The sequence below is a fragment of the Drosophila willistoni genome, unplaced genomic scaffold, assembly GCF_018902025.1.
Source record: "Drosophila willistoni isolate 14030-0811.24 unplaced genomic scaffold, UCI_dwil_1.1 Seg171, whole genome shotgun sequence".
Classification (NCBI taxonomy): Eukaryota; Metazoa; Arthropoda; class Insecta; order Diptera; family Drosophilidae; genus Drosophila; species Drosophila willistoni.
In genome coordinates this window covers 173,002-198,361 of record NW_025814133.1, presented here as the reverse complement: position 1 = coordinate 198,361, position 25,360 = coordinate 173,002, and positions in this window count along the sequence as shown.

Genomic DNA, 25,360 nt, shown 5'->3' with positions numbered 1-25,360 from the left:
GGCTACAGCCTGAGACATGGTCTGCGACAAGGTTTGGGAGACCTGAGTCATTGATTGAGCTACTACCTGATTCATTTGGGTAAGGCCTTCGGAAAGGGCTCGGGCTATTAATTGATCTATGCTTGCTTGTGATAACGGCAAGTCGGATGCCTCTGGTGTGTTGGCCTGTGGTTCCATTTCTGGGTTAGCCTCCGTTGATCCTGCAACGGTACGTGATGATCTTAAGATCGGCATGTCTCCGCCGCCTGCTAACAGTAACTCGTCCGCCAAATTAGTAACGTTGGATTGAACGATAGTAGGACAAACTGGAAACACTGATTTAGCTCCTTCGCGCAGCGAAAAGCAACTAATGTGAAACGAATGATTGCAGGGGGTGGTTATCCACTCTGCGTTGAAGTCCAACTCCCGCACACAAATGCCACAGCTTCCACTAATTTCTTCAGATCTGTCCAAACTATCGGAAATATCGAGTACGGACATAACTTACTATAACTTCGATTGAAATATTCTTATGATTATTGTACATCTAAATATATATAACACTTTTCTATATCAAACTGGGTATAATGCAATATTATGGTAAATCAGAAAAATTCATCTAAAACCGGGAAACCATACAACCATGTCTGCAAAAGTTAAAGGTCAGCCTAAATGTACACTAGATGCTACAAAATAGATAGTTGAAAACATAGACGAAGCACATACGAGGAAACAAATTTTTGGTCTCGCATTGCGCTGCTTGGCCAGTATTGCGGCTAAGTGGTAGCTTAATGCCTTAATTCTAAAATTTATTCCGGGCAGTCGGTAGTATTTATCCACCAAAGCTGAATCCAGGTAACAAACCTCTCATTCTTTATAAGACCAGACAAACGGGTGCAGTTTGAAGACCGACATATCAATTGAGTCCGGTCCGACGGTAGCACTTGGCCACTAATTCGGCGTCCAGGGACGAACAATAGATTACGGTTTTTTTTCAAACGAGGATTGCTAAGTCAATGATTAGCGTTTCTTAGTCAGTGCGGGTATTTAAGTGAGGTACTTAACTTAAATAATTCCAATCACTACTAACACTGCTCACTACTATGATTACATAAATTTCACAGGAGAAATGGGATACTAGTCGATAGCATAAACCCAGACAACACGACTAGCGCAAGAAAATTACTATCTGGTTGGGGCAGCCGAATCGGGCCCCACGTTGGGCGCCAAAAATTTTATCTTATCTGTAGCATGTAACGTTGAATCTCACAAGGAGTGTTGAGCAGATGTTCGTTCATAGTGCTGGCCGAGTACGCGATAGGTTCGGCTAGGGTCAGGTCGGATGGGAGTGGGTTATACGATAGAGATTAGTTACTCACATTCGATACAGACGTAAAATTTTAAATTCGCGTACTTAAGGACACCAAGGGATAACGGTACAGGTTTAGATGTGAAAGAAAGAAGGCCTGAGGAGACCAGAATTAAGAACACGTTAAACTATGTAGTATCAGGAGGCACACATGTTGGTTTATGTCATGATATCCTATAGGCCTATCATGTGAACGCCCACCCTACCATGATCCTCGGGCCACGTCTGAATTGAGGATCCCTCCAGTATGTCTTACGGCCTCTTTTTATCTCTCAGTCGGTTGCATGGTTCCCCAAAATTTAACGATTATAGGGAGTTCATGTCAAGGAACAATAGTTTTAATAATTTCTAAACTTATGAACAAGGCAGGATTCATTTCCTAATTTAATCTCTCTTAATATCTCTTTCGGAAACAAACGAACTTAATATTATTCAGAATTAATGCAGTTAATAGGTAGCGGTCCCTAAAGTATGATTAATACGAAATTACCGGTTACTGATTACGGAATTTGTTCTTTTGGGCTATTCAAGCTTATCTTCATACTTTGAAATCTTAAACTAAATACTGGTCGAAAAATAAGTTTGGATCTTATCCTCAATTTCATACTATATACGATGCAGCAATGCGGTTATCAAACATAATTATCTTACTCGTTATCTTGAGATTAGCTTACAAAAACCAAATTTAATCAAATTTACAAAAAATCGAATCATATCAAACTGATGCCGGGAGAGAAAAGGATAAAAATAACAACTAGACGGTTAAATTTCCTAATAAATTCAAGTATAGGCAATGGCACCAACGTCCAACATATTCAAAGGCTCCAAAAACGAATAACCCAAATCAATTAATAATTTTTCTTTTATGGTTTGACTTACAGTTTTAGTCCAGCGGCGAAAGATCTTTCGAAGCGGAGGCTGTTCAAAAATAGATAAGATGATTTAAGGTAGTCAGAAGCCTCTGATTTGGTTTGGGAGCACCCGTTTTCGATTAAGCACATTAACATTAACATTATTCGTATCCTCTCTCTCTCTGTGAACAAATAACTCTTATAAGTATTGGATGTCTAAGTATTACAAGAACATTGCCTTCGAACGTCCCTAGGTCATGCCAATGTGGTGCAACTGCTTCGTTGGGTACACGTGTAGTAAGACCTGAATTCCACGGATTCAAGTTTTTTTTAGGTTTTTTTTTTTCGTTTGGTTAAGTACTCGCGATAATCATTGGCAGGACCGAGAGGCTCGAATGCATAGACACAATTAACTTTGAAAGGGCTTTTAAACGCTTGCACCCATTCTGATTATTTTACGCTGCACTGCACAAAACCACGTGCTCTTTTTCGGAATGAGTCCGGTCAAAAATGGACAGAAAGGCACAGGTTAAAACTTCCTTCGCTCAAAGTTTCGTTAATTCATTGAGACTGAGTCCTCTTTCCTCAGTTGAAAAATCAGACTTGGCGGCCTACCACTCAGGGGTAATCTGCTACGTACTTGTGGTGCCAGTCCCTAGTAAGAACAGGTTAATAAGCTACACGTCAAACAATTATATATATATTTACCCTATGGAGAGCGACACCACAGCCACAAAAATTTTGGAATAAATTTATTCCGATTAGAGCGGCGAGCCGATATCTCACGGATCGATACGTGACGACTTACGTGAATACGTAAGATCATAAATTATCGATAACACTATGTACTGATTAGGGTACTAAAAACAAGCTAAATTGGTTGTTTCCACGATTAACCATTTTCTGTTGAGTTTTCAAATTTTGAACGACAAGCGCATGTTACAAGCTGCACCCATTAACCAAGAAGGAAGTTTTTCTGCCCTCCTACGAAACATTTGGTCCCTCGAGCCGGATCCCAATTTTTCAAATTTTTCAAGCTAAGTAATTTTTCCCTAAGTTATAGGTATATGAGTACATGTACATGCCTCCAGCATTTATGGGTACGGATATAATTGGATTTACATATGAAGATTGGATACTCTGTATGCAGGGTACACGTGAGCACTTCAGCATCCAGATGCTACAGGTGCCTGGAGTTTGGCCACGTGGCGTCAGCTTGCAACAGCACTGTTGTTAGGGCAAATTGGTGCCTAAGATGCGGCGGAAAGAACCACAAGGCGAAGGAATGCAGCAACGATTTCAATTGCTGTATATGCGAGTCAAGAGGGACTACCGAGCGTAAACACGTAGCAGGTAGTCAGCGGTGCCCCTCAAAAACGCAGGCCGAGTCCACGAAGTAGTCTCGACCAAGACGAAATGGTTAGCTTTACCCAGCCAAACTTAAACCATTGCAAGGCCGCCCATGAGCGACCCACGGCTGTTGTCAGCAAACCTTTTCGCAGGAAAACCTCACCCAATTAGACGTAAAGCGCGTCAGGCAAGGCCGCCATCTGGTCATGGTGGCAAACCGCCCACGCAGCTCCTTGCCAAGTTAGCTGGTGAGCATTTCGTAAGGGCACAGGTCAGGGATATGGCTGTACAGCTGCTATTTGCCACCCCAGTCTGTGCCTCGCAGACTGCTAGACGAACTGACGCCCGACGCAAGGACTCAAAAACCCACCATAATCGCGGGGGACTTCAATGCATGGACACAGGAATGGGGAAGCTCCTCCACAAATTTAGTTTAGTTTAAATTAAATAAACAGGTTAAGTGCATATAAATTACACAGGACATAAGGGAGAATCTGCAAAGTGAAATGTATAGCTTAATGGAAAATAGGGATCGAAGCGAAGTGTGGCAATTTTTTTATAAAATAAGAAATGAAAATGGAGAAGAAATAGTTGACATTGTAGCCTGTAAGATGTCTTTGTCTGTTCAATGGTTCACAGGAAGTACTTCAAATTTAACCAAGCATAAGTGCTATTTGATTAATGCTAGCAATACACAAAATGCTTCCCCGATTGATGTAAAATCAGAAACTAAGCAGAAGGGCGTTGCTGTTGCTTATGAATGGCGTCCATTAAATATTATAGCAGATTCCGGCCTCAAGAAATTTTTATAACTTCTAATTAATGTTGGTGGCACTTATCGTTCTAGAATGGACGTAAATAAATTGCTAAAATAATAATTGTTAAATTGTTAATTAATGTAAAGCAAAATGAAAGAATGTCCGTTACAATTCACAGAGCGGAGCATTCGAGAGTAATACTAAAGAGATAGATATACTGCTGTGCTTACATACATATTTTAACACTCCTTCTTAACGCAAAGTCTATCTTACAAAAAAAAAGATTATTTTAATTCCAACATTTCTGTAAACTTTACATGTTTGACCTTACATAAGTTCTTCGTTAAAATATCTGAGGTCATACTATCTGTGGGACTGTTTTTTATATCTGTTATATTATTCTTAAACATTTCCTTTACAAAATGATATTTTATTTCAATATGCTTGCTACGTGAATGAAATTTAGCATCCTTAACAAGACGTTGTGCGCTCTGGTTGTCGCTATAGACTAGCAGCTTCGCTGACGGCCCGAATCCCATCTCGTTGATCAGCTTTCTACTGTATACGGCTTCTTTGGCTGCTGTAGGAAGTGCTACGTACTCGGCCTCCGTGCTACTGAGGGCAACCTGCTATAAAGTTTCCTGCCAACCCTGGTACATAAAGTACATTGTTCATCGGTAATTTACATATATCAGTCCGAAAGGTGACTTTTCCTTTGCTTACCGCACGTAGATATCCTGCATCTGCCAAACGGATCTCCTCATCATGTACAGAGAAATCCGAAAACATACTCTTATCCTAACACATATGACTCGTTGCACCAGAATCCAAGCACCATTTCTCTCTGCTTCTTGGCCATTCTCTTTCTTGGCAGTTAGACTTCTTCGTTCCGCTTCGTCCTTTAATCTGATGTATAGAATTTAAAAACTGGGCAAATCGTCGCGGGTCTCGATGCCGACAACGAAATGCTCATACACGTGGTAAACTAGATAACAATCTAACGCATCAGAAAAACCATTTAGATACCTGGTCATTTTGTGACCTTCCGTAGCAACTTATTGTACAGCGATACCTTCCGCACCAATCCCCTTGGATGATGAACAACTCGTAGTTTTGTCTACGCCTCATTTGCCGTCAAATAATCTCAGTCTCAGTTCTGCATTCATAGCAAACAGTCGAGCCTACAGCAAAACCGCAAGCGTAAAGCAAAAAGCAAAATCTAAACGAAACAAAAATTGAATCTACCAACAACAAACTACAAAACTCATAACGGTAATAGTTACAAACTTTACAAAGTGAATAGCCAAACAACAACAACCATGGGGCAACCGCCCGACCGAAACACAGCATCACTCCAAAACCAATTTACCGTTGACAAAACAAAACAATTAAAAAACATCTCAGCTGGACCTAAATTTCTCATTATAACAAGAAAAAATAGTAGCGATACTCTCGCAAATGTTTCACCTTTCTTAATTAAAAAAGTCATAGACAACATTTGCAATGGTGAGATTAGTGAGTGTAAAACCCTACGAAACGGCTCTATTTTTGTCAAAACTAAAACACTTGCACAAGCAATGAATTTGATAACGCTCGGCTCGCTCAATAATTTAATTGAAGTTGAAGTCTCTGAGCATGGAACACTGAACAACTCCAAAGGGGTAATTTACTCAAACAAATCAGAAATCAGCGAAGAGGACATAGCCACCGAACTACAACCACAAAACGTGTGCGAAGTTAAGAAAATCTTAAAAAAACACAACGACTCACTCGTAGAAACCGGACTCATCATCCTTACGTTCTCGACACCCAACCTCCCCACCGAAATAAACATTGGATACCAGAAGACAAATGTTCGCCCATATATCCCACTCCCAATACGTTGCCGTAAATGTGGAAGACTAGGACACACCACTAATTCATGCAGCAGAATACAACTCTGCCTAACCTGCAGCTACCCATACAACGATCACATTGACCCTGAAGAACCTACAGCCTGTCAAAACATTAACTGCTGCATCAACTGCAAGGAAGACGGCGTAGCAAATTACCACCATACAACAGTAGACCGCAGATGCCCTACTTACATCAAGGAGAAGGAAATTCTTGCAATACGGATCCTGGAGAAAACCGACATAAAGTCAGCTCGCAATATTTACAACGAACGACATATCGCAGGCAACTCATCCTACGCAGCTATAACAAACAAAAAAACCAACACAACCCAACCAACGTACCCTCCACACCCCAACGTAAGCAGACCACCTATGAAGACATGGATACATCCACCCCAGCAACACCCTCATCAAAACCTCAACCAACTAAAACTATTCATACAACTACATCTGCCAATATCGCTGAAGAGTTAAAGATTAAGGTATTCTCAAAAAGTAATAACACCCTAAAGAATTCATTTAAGCCTCCGACAAAAAAAGTTAAACCCTCCGATTCGATCTAATCAACTCAAGTACCTTTAACTTCCCCAACTTCCACTTTCAATAATGCTAAAAATAATCCAATGGAATTGTAACGGCTATATCAACAATTATGACCACCTTTAACTTTTAATCAAAGAATACAGGCCCAAAATTATCAGCCTGCAAGAAACTCATATCCACTCACTAAACAATATTCGCATACCACTGAATTATTCAATAATTCACGCAAACTCTTCATCCAACTCCTACGGCGGAGTAGCTCTCCTCATTCATAATTCTATTCATTTCCAACAGATAGACCTTTATAATGACTTTGACGCAGTCGGAGCATTCATACACACTAAAGTAAAGATTAAACTTATCTCCTCGTATATCCCACCCAACAAACACTTTGGAATCCATAACCTTAGAAACATGTTAGGGAATCCAAGAGACCACACCATCATCACTGGCGATTTTAACAGCTGGCATAACACCTGGGGTTCCCCGTCTAATAACGCTAAAGGGAACACTCTGTCGAGATACGTGACTCAGTCAAACCTTATCATTTTAAACGACGGATCACCCACCCACTTCTCAACGCACTCAACCTTCACCCATGTAGACCTGACTATCAGTACTCCTAACCTCACAACACACACCAAATGGAAAACAGACACAGACTTATTTGGCAGCGACCACTTCCCCATTCATATTACACTTTTTGAGAACAACGCAACACCCCAATATACGCAACCGAGATTTTTAGTCGATTCAGCTAACTGGAAACTATTTAACGAACTAACAGACAAATTCCACCTAGAAAGACAGATAGGTACCAACATAAACCAAGAACTAGCAAACATAACGAAAATCATCAGACAAAGCGCAAATATGTCCATAGCACAGACCAGGGAATCTCTATCAATAAAAAAAACAGTTCCCTGGTGGAACAAAACACTAGAACAATTAAAAAAGAATAAAAACCAAGCTATGGTACCAACTCAGAAGATGCATTAGCCCTGAGAACATTATGAAGTTTAAAAAAACAAAAGCTCTTTTAAGACGTGAGATCAAACAATCAAAACGATCCTCTATACATACATTTACATCAGAAATTAATTCACATTCCCCTGTCTCCAAAATCTGGTCAAGAATAAACACCTTCTGCGGCAGACGGCTACGTCATGAGATACATTGTATATCATCTCCTACTGACCCCACTCTTAACATTGTGGACAAAGGCGACATTTCTCGTGCATTTGCCACCCACTGGTCAACAGCATCATCCGACCACAACTTTAGCCCAGCATTTCAAAGAAATAAAGCCAGAGCATTGGCTGCAGTTATTAATTATGAACCATCCAACAATGCACTTCTCCTAGAGGTACCTATCACTCTTATTGAACTAAAATCCGCTCTAAGCAGCCTAAAAGGTCAAACCCCCGGACTAGATCGCATCTCATACCCTATGTTAAAAAACATAAATATTTCTGTCACTAAAAGAATCTTAAACTTGTACAACAATATCCTCATACAACACATACCCCAGCAATTTAAAACCAGCAAGATAATTCCCATCCTAAAACCACAAGGCAACAAGACGTCCATAAACTCATATCGACCGATTTCTCTTAATCGATGCTTATCCAAAGTGTTAGACAAGATCATTTCAAACCGGTTGTGGTGGCTTGCTAACAACAACAAGCTAATCGACAATCGCCAACTCGGCTTCCGAAAAGGCAAGTCGATATCTGACTGCCTAGCAGTGTTAGACTATCAGATTTCTTCGGCCTTATCAAAAAAAAATCATATGTCAATCATAAGCCTCGACTTTGAAAAAGCCTATGATAAAATAGGAATCCACACGGTGATAGACGAACTACACAAATGGAAGGTTGGCCCAAAAATCCTGAACTACATAAAAAACTTTCTAACGAACAGGAAAATAAAAGTGCAAGTAAACAATTCAACCTCAGAAAGTAAAACCTTACATAATGGAATCCCTCAAGGATCTCCCTTATCAGTCATCCTTTTCTTAATCGCATACAATAGACTTTGTCATACGGTATCCATCCACAAGGAATTCACCTTTTTCTCTTATGCAGACGACTTCACGATCGTAAAAAAGTTAAGGAAAAACTCGGCAACACCAAACATTAACCCTTTATTCGTAGATATTGAAAAATGGTGCGAATACTCTGGGGCTAAGCTTTCAGTCCCGAAATGCAATCACCTTCACGTATGCCGTAAAAGAAACTGCTCCATCCACACTGGATCACACAACTTCCCTCTCAACCAACACGCTCAAAATTCTTGGGCTTACGATAACAAAGAACTACAGGTGGAATAAACACATTGAAAACCTCCTGGTCACTATGCAGTTGAATGCAAGGCTCAACATTATCAAATGGTTACGTTCAAAGCACTTCTTATGTCAAAGATAGATTATTGCCTACCCTTCTACGGAAACAGCCCTCCATCAATTCTGGTCAGACTCAAAACTTGTTATCACGCTGCACTAAGATTCGCCTTAGGAGCGTATCGAACTTCCCCCATTAAAAATCTACTATACGAAGCAGAATTGATGCCAATCGAAATAAGAACTCAATTCATGACAGCAAAAACATTCACTTTAATAGCAAAGGCGTCAAACTCACCAATTTACCCCATCTTACAAAAAATCAAAATCTCAAAACCCAAACCTAAAGTACCCTCCTTACTACATAGGATTTTAAACATTTGTTCACTACATAGTATAAATGCCCACCCGATCCCATCTATGAAACTCAGATTCCCCCCTTGGTTGTTTAACCCTAATGCATTAAACATGTCTTTACATAAAACTACTAAACCTAACACACACCCATCAGTAATCCAGAAAAAATTCATTGAACTAAAAGACGTAATGAAAGAATTCAAGTTCATATATACTGACGGTTCTAAGTCAGACTCTGGTACCTCTTACAGCATAACCACCGAAACGGAAATCATAAAATATTCCCAATTACCCAACCACAGCTCAATCTTCACTGCTGAAATCTCAGCTATTTTAGACGCATGCTTAATGGCAAAACAATCAAACCGACATCATGCAATCTGCACAGACTCACTCTCAGCTCTAAAGTCGATCGAAAACATCAACAACCACAACTACTACTGTTCCACAATTCGAGACATCATATCCTACAAATATCCAAAATTAATACTAATATGGGTACCAGGACACACCAACATAGCGGGAAATGAAACAGCGGACAGAGCAGCACGCCAAGCTCTTCTCTTCCCCTTGACATTTAAGAACAACTACAATACAAAAGACACACAAAAACTCCTAAGAAAACTTTTCACACAGTACAGGGACGAGCTATGGCAACAATCCTCCCCACACTATAGAAGAGCCAACTCCACAAAACTCTCAATAAGCGAATACTCCTCAGTTAATAATAGAGTAGAACTTATAAAATTTGCAAGAATTCGCCTGGGACACTCGGCACTCACACATAGTTACATACTAAACAGAGACCCCATACCAATGTGCCATTCTTGTAACACCACCCTAACAATTAACCATATAATCGCAGAATGCAGAGATCTTAATCGAGCAAGAACACAATTCCTGCACCCAAACCCCTACGAAACCATAGCTTACCCTTCCAACAAAAATATCACTGCACTAATCAAATTTTTAAAAGCAACCAACATATACCACAAAATATAAAACCCCCCCCCCCATAAATTTGAGAGTTACAAAAAATGACTTGATTTATATGTAAATATTAAAGGTAATAAAATTATTAATATATAAGAACAACTACTGTAAATAAATATTTAAGTAGATTTAAACAAAAATTCAATTAGTCCATTTGTTAGCTTAAGGCCTAGTAGCTATAGCTAGTAAGAAGATTGGCTTTAATTTACAATCACTGCCCAATCACAGTATAAATAAAAATAAATAAATAAAATATTTTATGTGTGGCAATTGCGATGGTTTTACGCTCAACGTAATACTTGCTAGAGCCTTCCGATCCAATCCTCTAAGGTCGACACCTTGCACCGTGGGCACATTTTCAGCCGTTACATCCCACAGGTCTGAATGCACCAATACGCTGCGCATTTGTATATTCCAAGAATCATAATTCTCTTCGTCCAACTTCTCGATTACTCATGTTGTCTTCAACGTGCTTTTTAGTCTCTTCTCCAGTTATGTTTTAATACCATAATAAGTTACAGTTACAGTTCGTATCTTATTCGTAGTTTTAATACCAACTGATACAAATCGTTAAATATATCACTTCATTACTTTACTATTCAAAACCCTGCCCTTGGCCCAAAAAGCAACGAGGGGCCCTGCTGGCTCAGGTGAACAGCCCCCACTACCACCGTGGGCAGAGGCTTGCTGCATACGGGACAAAATTTGCAGATTAGAAGAGCTGCAGCACAAACAAAAGCAGTCAAAAAAGCAACAGCAGCAGAAGCACCAATAAATAATTAAATAGAATTATTAAAAAGGAGTGCTAATTTGCAAGCACCTTTGTAGTAAGGGTAAGAGGCCCTTACAATAACCATACAAAATAATCCTATGAATAAAAAAAAAACCAAAAATATATATTTATATTATACGGGAAACACAAGGGTTAAAGGCTGAGGGAGGCGAACTTTTTTTTGTTAATGGGTGTCGTTAACCAAGAAGGAAGTTTTTCTGCCCTCCTACGAAACATTTGGTCCCTCGATCCGCATACCAATTTTTCCAATTTTTCAAGATAAGTAATTTTTCCCTAAGTTATAGGTATATGAGTACATGTACATGCCTCCAGCATTTATGGGTACGGATATAATTGGATTTACATATGAAGATTGGATATACTGTATGCAGGGTACGCGTAAGCACTTCAGCATCCAGATGCTACAGGTGCCTGGAGTTTGGCCACGTGGCGGCAGCTTGCAACAGCACTATTGACAGGACAAATTGGTGCCTAAGATGCGGCGGTAAGGACCACAAGGCGAAGGAATGCAGCAACGATTTCAATTGCTGTATATGCTGTATCAGACGTAAAGCGCGTCAGGCAAGGCCGCCATCTGGTCATGGTGGCAACCCGCCCACGCAGCTCCTTGCCAGGCTAGCTGGTGAGCATTTCGTAAGGGCACAGGTCAACGGGATATGGCTGTACAGCTGTTATTTGCCACCCATTCTGTGCCTCGCAGACTTCTGCAAGGCGCTAGACGAACTGACGACCGACGCAAGGATACACAGACCCACCATAAACGCTGGGGACTTCAATGCATGGACACTGGGCAATGGGGAAGCTCCTCCACAAAGGCGCGAGGCCACGCTTTTGCCTTCCTAGACGTCGAACTATTGAACCAAGGCGCCCAAAACACGTTCAATCGGGCCGGTAGGGGATCCGTAATAGACCTCACATACGTAAGCAGTTGTCTTGCGAGGACATCAGCCTGGAAACTGGATTACTGGTACACTGCGAGCGATCACGAGGCGATTTGTGTTACTATAGGACGTGCACCGGATAGCTTGGCTAGAAGGTCCCTCAAGAATTCGATCCTTTCCGCGAAAAGGGAAATTTACCTGCAGCTGTGCGACTTCGCAGAGCATGATCCATGGGGAAAAGCATACAAAACAGTGGTCAAGCGGATCCATGCAAACCGCTACCGTCCGCCATCCCATCTGGCGCTGAAGAGTTCGCACAAATTGTCGACGGCCTCTTCCCCAACCGTCCTGTCCCCCCAAGCATAGCCCAACACCCAGTTCCGGTATCCCACACCATTGTTGCGATCTCGTCTCATGAAGTCCTGGCGGCACCCAAATCGCTCCAACTTGGCAAGGCACCCGGCCCGGATCGGATTCCAAGCCGCGCCGTAAATTTGGCCCTGTCTCTAAGACCAAATGTCTTCGTAGCCGTCTTCAATCGGTGCCTCACAGACCGAACTTTTCATGAGCAATGAAAGATACAGAAGTTCTTTTGCCAAAGCCGGGGAAGCCAACAGATGTCTCGCCTTCCTGTAGATCGATATGTCTGGTGGATTCTATAGGCAAGGTGTTTGAAGGCCTCATCGGAACGAGACTGAAAAATCAATTTGGTTTCCGCAAGGCAAGATCCACCATAGACGCAGTCAGCAAGGTGGTCGGCATCGCCAGCAGCGCCGTCGAGGGTGGCTTCAAACAGTACTGCCTGGTCGTCACGCTTGACGTTAAGAACGCCTTCAGCACTGCGGATTGGAGCTGCATTCTGAGTGCCATCCCGGATTTCGGCGCCTCTCCGCATCTCTTGGCCATCGTTCGGAGCTTCTTCTGGCAGAGGACCCTGAAATACGGCACCTCGGATGGCCCCAAGAGTCGAAATGAGTCTGCTGGAGTGCCACAAGGCTCGATCCTGGGTCCGCTTCTATGGAACCTGATGTACGACGGAGTGCTGCGTCTTTCACTCCCGCCAATTTGCGTATCCATCGGGTATGCTGACGACATGGCTATTGTGGTTGTTGCCAAGGAGCTGGGAAATGCAGAATCAGCGGCCTCGGAAGCTATAGCCAGAATTACACGGTGGCTACAGTCAGTTGGCGTAACCCTGGCAGCCATGCGTTATCAAGGCTAATGCTAAACACGAGAGGACCGAAACAGGAGCGGAGACTTTTTATGATGTGGGTGATGAAATCGGTCGATGTATGCGGCACAAATCTGGGCCAACGCCATTCAGATCACGGCGTACATCAGAGCTACCTACCGCCTCTGCGCGCTGAGGGTCCGCAGCGGCTTTAGGACGGTCTCCTAGGATGCTGCACTGGTCGTTGCAGGCATGATCCCCATCAACCTGATGGGGACGGGGCCAGGGACATCGCGGACGAAGCAAAGCGCGGCACACAGAAACGGTCAGCTAGCAACGACGCAAGGTCACAGAGCCGTACTGTTTGACGTGTGGCGAAGGATTGGTAGAGGAAGCGGAGCATGTCCTTTTCGCATGTAGGCTATTTACCAGTCCACGGCGGATTCCCATAATGCTGGCAGACGCGGCGGCGGCAGTCTAAGAAAGGTAGAGCGTGAGCGAAATGGCCATACCTAAAGGACTCCAGATTTTTGCGAAGCAATTCCATGGGACGTCCCGCAGCTATTCCCCTATTACGTATCTTGTTGCTTTTCAATTTTGCGATTTATATATGTTATACAACTTTCTAATGTAATAAAGAATTAAAAAAAAAACAAAATACATATGAAATGGCTTCCCTTGATTTCTCTAATCAGAAATTCCTTGCGCGCATGGTTCCTGCATTTAATTCTTTTTTATCCTCTTCAAAATAGAGAAAATTATGTCCCACCTTCTTACATATATACATATGTGTCCAAAATATAAGGCGGCATATTTGTTCGCCTACTCCAAAATTGTTTCCTCGTCATTTCCAAAATTTGACACATATGTCTTAAACATCTGCATGACTGGCAACAAACACATTCGAATATACACCACTCGAAATTAATTGAGTGAGAAACAAAATGAGTATGAGTGAATGAGTTAGCTCGGGCTATATTTAGTCACTCTATGTTGAAACGAAAAAACTTTCGCTCGTTGCAGAGGACGGACGTGTTTTTTTTTGCGCTTATCAACTTTTATTTTTTCTCGCGATTAAATACTTTTACTTAACTCTTAAATTATCGGTTTAATTAATAATAATTACAACATCCGAATTTTATTTTCATTTCGCGAATTCTTGCTGTCGTTTTTGTTTAAATTTAAATAAAATCAAAACTTACAACAATACTTGTATTAGCGGTGTTGTTGTTTTGTTTATCTCTTTTGCTTTTGTGTCTTTAGCGTTTTAACTAACTCTCGCGCTCTTGCGTACAAATTGTTGTTGCATGTGTTCAATTTGACGCGCTCTCCCGCTCTTTCCTATTCTTGATTGATTTGCGCTCTCGTCTTTTGCCTACCCGCAACTCTGTGATACGTGTTTTTGTCTTTGTGTTTTCATTTCTTTTGATTCTTTAGTAGTGAAGGCTAACTCTGCACATTAACCCTTGTGTCAGAACTGGTCAGTATATTCTTATACACAGATTTTTTACCTTTAGAATTTTTACTTTTTATTTTTTTGTATTTCCTTTTGTAATTAAATTAAACTTTTGATAAAATGGTTGTCTGCTCAAAAAATAATTGCATAGTTGCCACTAATGCGGTTGACTCCCATGATTATATTCTTTGTTGGTTGTGTGACAATGCGGTTCACGTTAAGTGTGCAGGTTACACAGGCAGAATCAAGGAGTCTATTGCTAAAGGTGGTGGCTTAAAATATGGATATGATGCTTGCCGGGAGGTCGAGAATGAGATGCACTCTTTCATGAGGCGGACTAGAGATAGTTTTGACACTTTAAGGGCAGGTTTTAATAAACTTCAAGCGGAGTTTACTGCGGTGGAGACTCAGTTCAGAAGTTTATCGCTTATGAATGAGTCTCCGAAACGTAAAAGGACCAGTCCTTGGGGTGTTTCTGTATCTGTAGATCCGCCAGCGTCTCTTATCGTCCCCGACCGGTCTCATGCACCGTCCACTCCTAATGTACAGCAATTGATATCGTTTAAGAGCCCGGTTGTGAATGCTATTAGTAATGAATTACCGGTATCACCTGGGAATGATCTCTTAAAAACGATGCCTATTGTAGTGTCCGATGTGTCTGGGCAATTACCCATTCCAATGGAAATTGCCGATAGTTCTAAAAGTATCGAGGGCCCCGTAAACAAGTTGACTGCTGCAGTGGGTGACTTGTCCAACGTTACTGCTGCGGCTGACGCTTCGGGACCGCGGCCTCTCGTTGGCATACCACCAAAGAAACATATATTTGTTTCTAGGCTAGACCCTGTTGTCACATCTGATGATGTAATAGCCTATATTCGGAGGAAAGTTAACGTCTCGAATATTGCGGTGGAGAAGTTTAAATTTTCTTATTCTCGGGACATTTCGTCCATTAAAATTAGTGTTTCTGCCAATATCTTCGACACTATATGTCGAGAAGATTTTTGGCCGAAACATATAATAGTTAAGGAATATACTGTAAAAAAGAAAAATCGGCAACCGATTCGCTTGCCAACAACAACAACTTATACTATTCCTGCCACATCAGCATCTGCTGGTGTGTCAAAAAAGTAGCTTTTTCCCTTAACCTGGGTTACCAGAACGTTAGAGGACTGAAATCTAAACTTCCTAATCTCTATGTAGATAGTCTTTCTTTTGACCATTCTAGCTTTTACAGAGACGTGGCTAAAACCTGATATTGCTGATGCATCGGTTTTTTCCACAAACTTTTCTATATTCAGACGTGACCGGATTTCTCGCATAGGTGGTGGCGTTCTGATAGCTGTTGATGCTGCTTTATCATCTGAAATGATTCAATTTTCTAGTACCCAGGAGATTGAGTTTGTCGGTGTTAAAGTAAATTTCAAATCTTTAAATGCTTTCATTACTTGTTCCTATATTCCACCATTGTCAGACATGGTGGTATATTTAAATCATTTAGAGGCAATTCAGTTTGTCTCCTCTTTAGTTTCGAGTCAAGACATGCTCATAGTTGTAGGTGATTTTTTTTGACTTTATTGATGGCCTTCTAGGCTTATCTTTATCCCAAGTCAATCCTGTCTTAAATTCTAATGGAAAATCGTTAGATCTTATTTTTGTATTGGATTCTTCTTATTGTGAGGTTTCTAGGAACGAACCATTTGTTCTTCCAGAAGACAAATTTCATCATACATTAAATTTAAAAATTGATTTGCCCTGGCTTTCACCATTACTTGGTTCAAATGAGTTACCTCTAACTAGGTGCTTTCGTAAGACTGACTTTGCCAGCCTTAATGAAAACATTACTACTACCGATTGGTGTTATCTGTACAATTGTAGAGATATGAACTCGGCTGTTCGTTTTTTCTATGATACTCTGAATTCACTCTTTGATATTTGTGTGCCTCTTGGTAGGCTGGAGCGGCTTAACAAACCTCCCTGGTTCTCTCGCGAGCTATCCAATTTGAAAAATGTGAAGGCACGATATTATAAGAAGTTTCAAAAAACACGTCGTTCATCAGATTATGCTCTGTATACAGTCGCTCGTTCAAAATTCATGATGCTTAATACACAATGCTATAAGAATTATCTTCAGCGGTGTAAGCTTCAGTTTTCTTCTGACCCTAAACAATTTTATAATTTTGTTAATTCTAAACGTAAGACCTCTGTGCACCCAGCTTTTTTGTCTTTTCAAAATAAAAAAGCGAGCACTGATCAGGCAATTGCCGATATGTTTGCGAGTTTTTTCAAAACAACTTATTCCTCAACGGAATATCGAGCAAGTCCGTATCCTTATCATTTAAAAAAGGCTAATTGCATTTTCAATCCAGTGATTGATGAAAGTTCTATTCTAAGCGAACTTAAATTAGTTAAGCCTGTTTATTCTCCGGGGCCAGACAGTATTCCTGGATGTGTACTCAGGTTCTGTGCAAACGCATTATGTAAACCCATTTTAAAATTGATTCTATTGTCTGTCGAATCTTCCTCTTTTCCATCTATTTGGAAGGAGTCGTATATCATTCCTCTGCATAAAAATGGCAAAAAGTCCGAAGCCTCTAACTATAGGGGTATCTCAAAATTGTCCGCTATTCGGAAAGCTTTTGAGAAAATTATAACTTCTCAATTGCAACATTTTTGCAGCTCTATTATTTCGCCATCCCAACATGGGTTTGTGAAACGTAGATCTACAACCACTAACCTTTTAGAATTAACATCAATAATTATCAAGGGGTTCAAAAATGGTAAACAAACTGATGTCATATACACTGACTTCAGCAAAGCCTTTGATTCCGTTAATCATACCCTATTACTTTCTAAGCTGAGCGACATTGGGTTTCCACCCGTTTTCCTTTCTTGGGTTCGAGAATATTTAACAAATAGAAAACAGAAGGTACTTTTTAAGTCTTCTTTTTCCGTTTCAATTTCTGTGACTTCTGGTGTACCTCAAGGTAGTCATCTTGGCCCTCTGCTCTTCACACTATTTATCAACGATCTTCCATCAGTCATTGTTCATTCGCGTGTGCTTATGTATGCTGACGATGTCAAGCTTTGTCTTACTTATAAAGATACAGATTCATTTAGTCGGCTACAAGCTGATCTTAAAAACTTTCAATCCTGGTGCCAGTTTAATCTACTAAATCTTAACACTACCAAATGTAAGGTTTCGTAACTCTCCTCAACTGGTCACTTATTTTCTAAACAACAGCCCTTTAGAACGTCTAAATAATATTAATGATTTGGGCGTACTTATGGACCATAAGTTAAATTTTAACACCCATATTTCCACCACGGTCGCAAAGGCCATGAGTGTCCTGGGTTTCATTAAAAGATGGTCAAAAGAATTTGATGACCCCATGATACAACTAAAGTTCTTTTTACTTCGCTTGTCCGTCCTATTTTAGAGTATGGATCTTGCATTTGGTCACCTCAATATGAGTCGCACCAGATTAGACTAGAATCCGTTCAAAAGCAGTCCTTGCTATTTGCTCTTCGTGGCTTAAGCTGGGATCGCAATGTCAATTTGCCTTCGTATTCTAGTAGACTTCTCCTGATTAACCTTCCGTCCCTAACTAACCGTAGAATTATGCTTGGTGTCATTTTTATGCACAAGCTCCTAATTGGTGATATCGACTCGCCTGAGTTATTAGCTCAGGTGAATCTGTCGGTACCATGTAGACGAAGTATACATCCTTTAATACCTTTATCCCTTAGTCGTTGTTCTTCTAACTATGCTATGCATGAACCTTTTAGGGTCCTCTACTCTGATTACAATCTTCTATCCCCTGTAATCGGCTAAGAGTTTTCTATTAATATGCTTAAAACATCTATCCTATCCCATTTAGTTAATAGATAGCTATAGTATTATGTGTTTGTATGTCTTTTCTATTGTGTACTTTGTCCACGCGATTCGTGCCGTGCGTGTGGTCACCATGAAAGGGATAGTGACATGGGTACCCCTGGCATGGGTGGGCATGTAACTACGCCTTTCATGCGTACTCACATCACCACCCCTGCCAGGGGTACCCATGTCACTATCCCTTTCATGGTGACCCATTTCACTCGTTCGCGGTAAACCATGTGGTGGCGATTGACCCTTTTTGCGGACATTTCATACAAGAAACGAAATGATGAAATGCATTGCTTAGGGTCAGCAAAGTAAGTAATCGTGGTACCCCAGTAAGTAGTGATTTCACCAGCTACGAACTAGTTCCCAGTACTAGAGGAAATATACTGTAAAGAAGAAAAATCGGTAACCGATTCTTCTGCCAACAACAACAACTAACACTATTCCTGCCATATCAGCATCTAATGGTGTGTCAGAACGTTAGAGGACTGAAATCTCAACTTCTTAATCTCTATGTAGATAGTATTTCTTTTGAACATAATATTTTAGCTTTTACAGAGACGTGGCTAAACCTGATGTTGCTGATGCATCGGTGTTTTCCACAAACTTTTCCATATTCAGACGTGACTGCGTCTCGCGTTGCTGCTGCTTTATCATCTGAAATAATTCAATTTTCTAGTACCCAGGAGATTGAGTTTGTCGGTGTTAAAGTAAATTTGAATGTTTTTATTACTTGTTCCTATATTCCACCATTGTCAGACATGGTGGTATATTTTAAAAACTTAGAGGCAATTCAGTTTGTCTCCTCTTTAGTTTCCAGTCAAGACATGCTTATAGTTGTAGGTGATTTTAATTTACCCGCTTTAGCATGGTCACCAACAGATGAATGTACCATGTTGCTGCCCTCTATGTCACATGACTTTATTGATGGCCTTCTAAGCTTATCTTTATCCCAAGTCAATCCTGTCTTAAATTCTAATGGAAAATCGTTAGATCCTATTTTTGTATTGAATTCTTCTTATTGTGAAGTTTCTAGTATCGAACCATTTCTTCTTCCCGAAGACAAATTTCATCCTACATTAAATTTAAAACTTGATCTGCCCTTGCTATCACCATTACTTAACTTAAATGTGTTACCTCTAACTAGGTGCTTTCCTAAGACTGACTTTGCCAGCCTTAATGAAAATATTATAACTACCGAATGGATCTAAAAACGTAAGACCTCTGTACACCCATCTTTTTTTGTTCTTTCAAAATTTTCCGATATGTTTGCGAGTTTTTTCAAAAGAACTTATTCCTCAACGGAATATCGAGCAAGTCCATATCCTTATCATTTATAAAAGGCAAATTGCGTTTCCAATCCAGTGATAAATTAAAGTTATCTTCATAGTGAACTTAAACTAGTTAAACACGTTTACCTGGATGTGCTCTCAGGTTCTGTGCAAACGCATTTTGTAAACCCATTTTAAAATTATTTTTATTGTCTGTCGAATCTTTCTCATTTCCATCCATTTGGAATTCATCTCTATTCCTCTGCATAACATGGCAAAGAGGTCGAAGTTTCTAACTATAGGGGTATTTCAAAATTATAACTTCGCAATTGCAACATTTTTGCAGCTCTATTGTATCGCCATCCCAACATGGGTTTGTGAAACGTAGATCTACAACCCCTAACCTTCTAGAATTTATCTCTATAATTATCAAGGGGTTCAAAAATTCTAAACATACCCATGTCATATACACTGACTTCAGCAAAGCCTTTGATTCTGTTAAGCATACCCTATTACTTTATAAACCGAACGACATTGGGTGAGAACATTTAAAAAATAGAAAAGAGAAGGTACCTTTTAAGTCTTCTTTTTGAATTCCATTCCTGTGACATGTGGCTTAACAATAATCCTTAAGAACGTCTAAATAATATGAATGATTTGGGTGTTTAACACCCATATTTCCACCACGGTCACAAAGGCCATGAGTGTTCTCGGTTTCATTAAAAGGTGGTCATAAGAATGTGACCCCTATACAACTAAAGTTCTTTTTACTTCGCTTGTCCATTCTATCTTAAAGTATGGATCTTTCATTTGGTCACCTTAATATGAGTCGCTCCAGACTAGACTTGAATCCGTTCAAAAGCAATTCTTGCTTTTTGGTCTTCGTGGCTTAAGCTGGGATCGCAATTCAATTTGCCTTCATATTCTAGTAAATTTCTGTTGATTAACCTTTCTTCTTTAATTAACCGTAGAATTATGCTTGGTGTTATTTTTATGCACAAGCTCCTAAATGGTGATATTGACTCGCCTGAGTTATTGGCTCAGGTTAATCTGTTGGTACGATGTAGACGGAGTAGACATCCTATTATACCTTTAACCTTAAGTGTAATCAAGGACTTCTCACACTGTTTGTCCTACATCCAAAGTGCATTTTTATCCAAAATACGATATAATACTTTGGCGATCCAGCTCCTCCTCGACTAGTCCCTAGTAGTTGCTCGCTCCAAAACTTTTTGCACTGTCAATTCAGTGTCTGTAAGAAAACTTCTCTGCAAGTTTTCATCCCTCATGCCGCATACAAAACGATCCCGCAGCATTCTGTCCAACGCTGCTCCAGATAGGTTCCGGATGTTGATCACGTTTTTGAAAATGATAAAATGCAGGGATTTCCGATGGACAAAGATGGTCAGTTGGAATCTTCTCGATTTGGTCTAACGGTAATGTACTGACCTGGTTAGGAAACGCCAATGATATCAAAAGATCGTAGACTGGTGCTCCGACCTGTGTGAGGAAAGATGCCCTTTTGCGACCTTTGTCTTTGAAATCATTGACAAGCAGGAACAATTTAAATTTGAATCGCTCATGCAGAGCAAAGTTAGTTGCGCAAGTAGAAAGTATAAGCGGTGTCTAATTGCGGTTCCTTCCAGATGGAACAGAAATATTAATTTGGTTCAACAGCTCGGAAGAGTCAATCTCACCATTCAAAATTTTGTAAAGAAGAGTTACACCAAGCATAATTTTACGATTAGTTAAAGAAGAAAGGTTAATTAATTGAAGTCGACTAGAATAAGATGGAAGTTGTACAGTTAGATCCCAGCGCCAATCACGAAACGCAAAGAGTAAAAGTAAAAGAGTATTTTGGTTGTATATGGATCATTGAACTGCTTCGACCAGCTTTATAAAGTCAAGAACACTCTTAGCCCTACTAACAGTAGTCGATATATGCTGATTAAAACTAAGTTTGTGGTCTATTAATATCCCCAATTCTTTTACAATCAAAGAATTCTTTCTAACGGGAAATTATTTAAGAAGTAACTTGTTAATTAGGGAGAACCTCTATAAAAAGGCTTAATTTTGCGCTTAGAACAGTTTAGCGATAACAAGTTAGTCCTACACCACCCCTGAAAAGCATTCAGGTCAGCTTGCAGGGTATGGCATGAGAGAGAGTCTACGATGCGATTAGCGATTTTTACATCATCGGCATACATAAGAGCTCTGGAATTAAAAATAACGGTGGAGAGATCATTAATAAAAATAGTGAATCGTAATGGGACAAGGTGACTTCCCTGTGGGACTCCCGATTCAACACAAATGATGTTAGAAAGAAAGGACCTAAAAAGAGCCCTCTGCCTCCTGTTGCTTAGATATTGTGAAATCCAGGTAGGCAGAGCATCCGGAAAGCCAACTAAATTCAGCTTATGTAATAGTAAGGCATGGTTTACCGAATCGAAAGCCTTACTGAAATCCGTATATATGACATAAGTTTGCTTTTGTTTCTTAAAACCTTGGATTACAAAGGATGTAAACTGTAAAAGATTAGTTGTGGTAGACCTATTCTTGACAAACCCATGCTGGTATGGCGAAAAAATAGATTAACATAAATGCTGTACTTGAGACGTCATTAGTTTCTAAAATAATTTAGGTATCGCTGACAATTTAGAAATTCCTCTGTAGTGTAGTGTAGCAAGTAGGTTGGTCATTCCGATTTTGGCGGAATGTAAGAACAGGTAACAAAAATGGGAAAACGAAGAAAAGATACTGATACTGCATATAAATTTGTTACTACTTGACAGGTATCGTTATTAGACCCGATGATAGTGCGGAATCTACTGCAATAAGAGCTCCACCATACGATCAGAACAATTTCGTCTACAAATATTGAAATTAGAGGGTAAAACTGTGGCATCAAAAACGTCAGGTTTGAACCAAGTCTCAGTAAAGACAATTAGGTCAAAATCAAAAGACAGACTATCTACAAAGAGCATAGTAAGATTAGTATTAAGGCCTCTGACAGTCTGATAGCCGACATAGAATGAAGTTGTTAGTTTTTTGATAGAGTAGAAGAAGGAATAGATAAGAAAGGAGTGGGAAAAGGTAGGGAAGAAAGAGGTATATATGGTGAAGGAATCCTTGTTTAGCCCCGTGTCTTCGTTTTTCTGAATGTAAACTCCTTCTCTCAATTAAACTTTTTGGCGAGAAGCTAGAACTAAAAATACTGTCAAAGAACTCAATTGGAACACTGATTTTAAAAGATAACATTTCTCTAAAATATGAGAACTTAAACTTTTTTACCGATATATTGAAGACATTCAGTTTATCCCGAATGTGGGCCATGACATCATCCGATGTAACATCAGGCATCAGGTGGACAGACTCACCAGGTTATCCTTTGTTTGCGCATGAAAAGTTCAATTTCATCTTCCACGACCCGGCATGACTCACATCCCCACACAGCTAGAAATCACAATAACAAAAACACTGCAGCAAGAACTCAAAGAAATTGCAAGACAACAACAAATGAGCGTTGCTTGTGATTTACAAGAAAGAAAAAATTAGATAAAGGTGGGAGAGAGAGGAAGAAAAGAAAAAACTAACAAAGGTTATTAGAAAAGCAAGAAACAAAGATTTAGTTGTTAAAATTATTAACACAAACACACAAAAACGCAATGAGAGGTATGGCTTTGTAATTTCGTTTGATGTTATATCCTTAACATTTTTTTGAGCTTCTTGAGAAAATCGAATTTTTAAATCATCAATAATATTTTCCAGAAGAGGAATAAACATGTAGACTCGAAAGTAATCTTAGACGTGTCGTGACTTTCACGTCTCATTTGTCTACCTATTGTTCTTGGTTTCTTTACTCCTATGTTCAGTTCTTCAGCGAATTTTTCTGCATCTGTGTATATTTGTTTAAACTTATCGACCTGATCTGTTAGTTGAAGTTGTTAAACCAATTCTTGTCAAGAATAAAACATTATTCAAACAAAAGAGCCCAATGATGAAGTCGAATGAGCTAATAGCAGCAATAAGTAGTGTTGATTATTGGCTGTTTCTTTGTTGTTCTATTTACCCACTTTTGTTAACGCCTTAAAAATTTTCTGCAAATCCATTACAAACTGAAGTATAGAATCATGTCGTACGACACATCTTGTATCGCATAAACTTTTAAGTTTGTGTCAAGGAATTTGAATAACTGGTAGAATTTCGTCAGCTATCCTATGATGTTGGAAACTTTTTGAATTGATCTCATTCCATCAGACTACTGTTGAGCTGGTTAGAGAAGTGAGGAACCATAGCAGCGTTATTCGATTCTTTTTTGATTTAAATCATAGCTTCACATTTTTCTGAAATGTTTATAACACACGCATCAGCCTCAATCGAGATTTAGCGTCTACATTATCGTCTTCCGAATCTTCAATATTTTCATCATTAATTTTACCCTCTTTTTCAGCGTGTTCACTTCCTTAATAAATCATACCTTCTTCATCGATAAATCAATTTTAAACATTTAGAAAGCGTCAGATAAAGAATTCCCTAAGCTTCAAAATTAATGTTTGCCAAGAGTGATGGATGTCTGTGGAACTATAATATTCAAGGTCAAAGTCAAAAAACATTTCCAAGCATGTGTTTCCTTTAAAAATGGAATGAACCCCGTTTTTTTCATTCTCAAATGGATTTTTTAATTGTTTTAAACGACTGTGTCTTGTTAATGTTTTAAATCAATTTTCTAACATAATTACAAAAAATAAAATATATATTTTTTTTGGAATTTTATTAGGTTAATTTTGAAAATTTCCTATTGATGGCTGATTTTTTTCAAAATAATTTTCAATATTTACATCAATATTGAATAAACTCAACATTTCGGGACTATAGTTGCTAGTTTCCAACCCCCTTCGTGATCGCACGTGTCTCAGCGATGCAATAAATGGACTCAAAGGGAGGCTGCCATCGTGTAGAAAAAGTGTTTATTTTGTATACACGAGAAGTCTTGAAAATCCTATGTACAGCGGGGAAAATTTTTTTTGCGGATACAATTGAATCAAAAGTTCAGCAATTTTTTAAGTATTTTCTGTAAATTTTTCACCATTTTAATTTTTACCATTTCCTTGCAAGTTATAACATTCAAGATAACAGCCAATCTTTTAATGATTTCTTAGCTAACACCTGTTATTAAAGGTGTCATTTTATCATTTTCATAAAATCTCCTTGAACTATTATTCGTATTTCCGTATCCGTGATTTAGGCAGTCAACTTTCAGTCCTAGCTTTCGAGAGAATTTAACTTGTATAATCCTTTATTCCTACTCTGTATATCCTCACGAGGTGTATTATCCGTTTTTATTTCTCCAACCGAGGAAGTGTGTAAGCTAGCTTCAGAATAAAATCCATACACTTTATTCTGCACTCGCCGAACCGTATAAATCTTTTTTGAGTTTTCTGCAAATTGAGGATGTATTTTTAATTTCGTTTA